General features: G+C 27.4%; 1 pseudogene; it reads right to left on the bottom strand.

Annotated features, from left to right (window-relative positions):
• Positions 1-2,948: 2,948 nt before the first annotated feature.
• LOC111027184 lies at positions 2,949-5,455 on the bottom strand (annotated as a pseudogene).
• Positions 5,456-5,905: the final 450 nt, after the last annotated feature.

Here is a 5,905-nt window from a genome sequence, read left to right as displayed (position 1 = left end):
CAAAATAAGATTTTGTATTTGAACTATAAAAGAACATATTTTGTCTGAATCCATTTTTCCTACGGAGTAGTGAAAAAAAAATACAAAATAAATGCATTAATGCACAGCCCTGACTATTAGTTATTACTTATTACTAATAAATTCCTAAAAAAAAAACAATAGTTTTAATAAATTTATTTTTAACTCGATGCTGCAAAATTCTTACTTAGGTGTAGCTCAAGTTATCTAGTATTCCAAAAATCTCAAATACGGTTATGGCCACTTATTCAGACGATACTGCAATATACTTTTACCTACCTACTAAATAAAATTGATAACTGGTCATCCGAAAAAAAAAATCAATGAATATAAATCAATAAACATTCCATTCGTGCTAAAAAAAACAGTTCTACCCCTCACTCACTCTAATTCCAATGAATACCAATTCCGATGTCTTCCGGAAGTTAAATATTTCGAAAAATTAGGTACCTACTTGATAAAAGATTAACTTAGGCTCACTACATAAAATCTAAAATGAAAATTCTCAACAGTAGACTCCATTTACTCCACTCAGTAGGTACGTACCTACTTAATTATAAATTAGCCTTCCACGCTAAAATCACAATATGCAAATCTCTATTAAGACCCATTGACTGTTCGCCATTTGGACCGATGCAATTCAAAGTCGAGGATGTGCTAAGCCATCTCAAATTCGTACCTACGCTACAAGCATTCCAATCCGTCACTCCGTATTATCTCTTCTGCACCATATGTCCATATGGTACCTATGTATCACTATGCACACTTCAAAATGACTCTAAAAAAGAATCACTAAAATCAATTAGCCACAAGCCCACAAAACATTAGAAACGATTTCATTCCAAATAACAGACTCATTAACGTAAAGATGTAAAGTATAGACAAGGTAAATTACATTTTTAGTAGGTAAACAATAAATTCTCTTTTTGAAAAAAAACCACTTATTAAAATTATTATGCCTAGGCTTAATATTTTAGCGTGGAGAAGGAAGTATCTACTAATTGTTGATGATTAAACAGTTCTACAAGTATAAGCAGTTAGTACCCATTTATTATCATCGCCCCCCTCTAGTCAACAGTTTTATAAACATAAAATAAGTACCTACCAACAACACATCTAAATTTTATTTTTTGAACATTATAACGTTATAAATAACATTTTGAAGCACTGTCATAAATACACAATATTGAACTACAGAGTGCACATTGTGAATCAGTCAATTTTTTTCAAATTGGCTTTAAAAATATTACTTATCTAAAATTGAGTTTGGTAATTTAGGTATATTTATGACAAATATATGGGTAATATAATTGAGGCATAAGGCTCTTTGGCCCATGAAATGCCTATACACACCACAAATGTATATTAATTTAATTAAGCTATTATGGTATTGCATTAATACTTGTTAATAATCATTTACATTACAGTCGTAAATAATTGGGTAGGGGTGGTTTTCCCAAGGTATTTTAGGATGAAATTATTATTTAGTCCCACCAGACTGAAATAAACAGGTACTTTACGCTGTTATATTGGTTTAATGTACACACCACATATTATTAGGTTATACTGGTTATAGTAGGTATATTTATTATTTATTGAGTATTTATTAATTTATAATTAAGTACCTTTATCAAACATTGGGGAGAGTTAAGAACATGTCATAGCAAAAAAAATCATCCTAGCCCCTCACATGTAATTTACATTAAATTGTTTAACACCAACATGTACGAATAAAATATAATATGTTTTGTTATGTGCCTAAATCTATGGAATTAAATACAATTTACTGACAAAATGTGTTATTATATAACGTTAATTTTGATTGTATTTTTAAGATGTTTTACATACGTTTAATTTGTATACCAATGTATTTAAATAATGAACTAATTGTACCAGTATTATATGTATTATTGTTACAGTAAAACGCCAAAACTGCAATTCTTATATTAACGAAAAAGCATTTCTATGTTAATCATCAGTCAATTAAAATATTTGTAATTCTTAAAAAATGTATAAAACAGGTATCCCTACAACCATTTTCACTAATCTAAAAAAACCTCAAGAATAATAAAAATTTTAAATTTAGTATTTTAGTGTTTGTTTTTGTGAGTATGTGTGGTATGAGTGTGACATTAGAATCAGTTAAATTTCAAAACAACTATACGTAATATGATAATGATTTATTAATGATAAATAAAAACAATTATTTTAAACTAAAATAAATATTTATCTTTTCAATGTATTAAATTCAGAATACTATAAAAATAAATAACAACACTAATGTAATACAATAAAACACAATTAAACACAATAAAATTTTACAATGTGAATAATATAGGTATTATTAAATGTTATATTAAACATAAATTAGTATTAGAATTAATATTGAATTAAAACATTTTATGTTTGATGGCATAAGGATTAAATTGATTAATGAATTGTAATGAAGTGTATCTAAACCTATTCTAAAGAAGTATTGTAAGAAAAATAGAAATGGCTCAATAAAACAAACTAGCCAAGAAAATACACGTTTTAAAAATGCCTAACTTAATTTAAATTAAAACACTTAATAATGTTTCAGTACATGTTGTTATCTAAACTAAAATGTAGAAAAATACTTTTTTCAAACATATTTTTACTGAAATAAATTGAAAATAGATTTGACAGGTAAACATACATTAACAGTAACATTTAATTTTCTAATGAAATTCCAAAAAAAATTATATAAAAAACATTTTTATGGTTAAGTTTTCCTTGAATATTTCTATCAATCATACAAGATAAATGTATAATATTATTTTATCACAAAATAATATAAGAATTAAAAAGCAGTTACCAACCAGATATTGAGACTGTATGGGACTTAGCAATCTCCTCACTTCAAACACAAGTAAGTATAATTAAGTATTGTGAATAAAAAATAGTTTCTTAAAAAAGATACAAAAATACATTTTGTTCGTGATCTACGAGTTTCTAAAGAAAAGAATACGAAGAAATAATGCCTATGTGTTGACTTCCTGGTGATGTTTAAAGTAGCATAAAGTCGGGCAAGATAATATTTATAGTACAAAATCCAAGTCATGCAACTCTCATAAATGAATTTGTTTAGGAGCAACTACAAAATTAATAGATTTTTTTAGGTTTAGAATATTCTTATTTGAAGAAAAATGATTTGGCATTAAAAAAAAAATTATTTGAGGGTTATAAATAACGATATTTGACTACTTGACATAATGTGTCTTTATCATAATGAGTTAAAACCTCAATTTTGTTGGCGGTGGTATAAGTTTCATTAATCAAAATTACCACCATGCAATTAAAAAATGTAATTTAATGATTAAATAGAATTTTTAAATGCCACAACAGCTATATATCAAAATAGATGGCTCGTGTTAAAACATATTAAATAATATAATAACTAATACAATCTGAAAATGTAGTTACAAATCCTGATCAAACAAACATAAAATACCTCATTTTCAAAATAAAATATTTCATTAGGCACTTCAGTCTATAGCGTATTCATAAATTGCATTCGTTTTTATCAGGTTACATAAAATGATAGATTTTGTGTGAGTGCTGACGGTTTTGCAAATATGTAATCATTTGCTAATCGATCCTGCCTAGTTACTTTTCCAGTTACTATATACCCTTTATCTTCTAAATACGTTCTTACACCATCGTCTCCTTCTTTTACATGGAAAAATTCAACTGATAAAGTCTAAAAACAAAAATATGTTGGTCAGTTTTTCTTATAATACATAGTCATAGATATAATATTATTACTAAACTTACTCTAATATCAATCTTATCAAACGGAATAGTTTTTAATACATTCAATTCTGATCCTTCAACATCTAAGCTGAAATAATCTATTTTTGTTATATTTAATGCTAAAAGATATGTATAGAATGGAAAACATTGTACATTAACAGTAGGTGATTTTTTTTTCCCAAAATCATCAGGTATCACTTCGTCTTCTACAACCTCATCATTTGCTATTCGACCCATATTACTACGTTGAAGAAAAGAAACCTAAAAAAATAAAATTATTTTATTTTTATTATTTAAAGCCTCTAAGGCTAAGGCTGTTGGCTGAATTATTTAATTGTATTATCTAGTACCTATTTAAAATAAAATAAAATAAATGTTTCTCAATCACAAAAATATAAACTTCTTAGTAGTACTAATTCATATGTATTAAATTTCAATATTGTATACAAAATATTATTATATGCATCTTAGATTGTTAAAACTTACAATTTCTGGATAAGGATTGACACTAAGACAAGTAGGTGATAAATATGCTCGACGACCCTTTTTTAACATTTTCTCAAAATTTAAAGGATCTGCTTCAATAAGTAATCCTGTCCATCCATAATATCGTTCTAATTATAATGTATTAGACCTTGTTTCACCATCCAAAGCTCCGCATTCAATAAAAAATCCTCCTTTCTAAAATTAAAATAAATTAATAATAATCACTTCAAATTTAAGTATTTGTGTACTATTACTGTATAATCGATGATCTTGGCTATTTCAGCAGCTTGCCCCATTGATGGATCTCTTAACGACATGTCAATTAAATTATAACGAGTTCTACTCCCTTTATTTTCTTCAATAGGTTTGACTAGGAAATTTTCTCGCAACTTTCTAACAAGATTTGAGTTATCCATGGATACTTTTGGACCATTCAAATCACTATCTAAAAATATTATAAACTATGAATAAAAATAGGAATGAACAAATTTATTCAATCATTAAATTTCATCTATTTTAACTATGAAAATTGAGTTTTATAATATTATTTCTAGGCCAACTTGCTATCAATTTTTCTTCCTTACCATTAGAATATTTATAAAAAGTCTTGAATATTTCTGAAAAATGAAAATCATAATATATAATTAACTAGTGAACACCTTACACCAGCAACATACTGTTGTGTCTCTGACCAAACCTACCGTCATATTGCTTCATATCAATTTCTGTACCACTGTTCTTGGACGTCAAGACATTAAACAAGCAAACCATGAGTAATGCCAGTACAAAATACAAACACAATTTTTTCGACAAACGTTTCATCATGAATGTTCTTTGTTAATGAGCACCTTCCGGTCACTTGACTTCAACTACATAAACCGTTTCTAAAGTCGAAAATTCTACTATCATGCCGGGGTTTTGTGATATTTAATACTGAAGTTCACATGACAGAACCGACGAAATATAAAAACTGTTGACTGATCGCACGGGAGGTGGTCAATTTGATCAATGATCACCGAGAGATTTTGCAGAAAATTTAATATTATTGTATGATATTATCAAACAGATGAAATGAAGTTTTACAGTTAAAATGCTTTATTTTTATGTAGAAAAAGAATAGCCGAACAGGTATAAAATTATTTTGTAGAAAAATAAAATATTAACAATTATCACTCATTGTCAATATTGTGTCTTGTGATAAGTGATAACAATGTTGTGCATGATTTGATAAGGGCATAGATACTAAATAAATAAATAAATATTAAATTGTTTATTATCTAATAATATCTATTGCACCGTCTTAGATCTTAAGAGTTTAAGACCGTGATCTATTGATAAAATCTGCTAACGGCATACTTGGTACGTAAGTCGTAAATACCTTAAGTAGTAAGTTATACCCTGATACTACCCCAGGGGACTTAGACGTATTATAACTCAGACATATATGACATATATTATGCTCTTTATTAATTTGTTATCTACGACTGCTACAGTGCGACCCTCTTGATTTCACAACTCACAAGATGTCGCGACCTTAGATCACATACGATCAAAGGTCGCAACCATGAAGATTAGAAGAATAATATTAGTAATAGGTATTACACAGAAAAACAGAATATTGCTAATA

This window comes from Myzus persicae, unplaced genomic scaffold (genome assembly GCF_001856785.1).
Source record: "Myzus persicae strain clone G006 unplaced genomic scaffold, MPER_G0061.0, whole genome shotgun sequence".
Taxonomy (NCBI): Eukaryota; Metazoa; Arthropoda; class Insecta; order Hemiptera; family Aphididae; genus Myzus; species Myzus persicae.
This window is presented reverse-complemented; position numbering and strand designations above follow the sequence as displayed.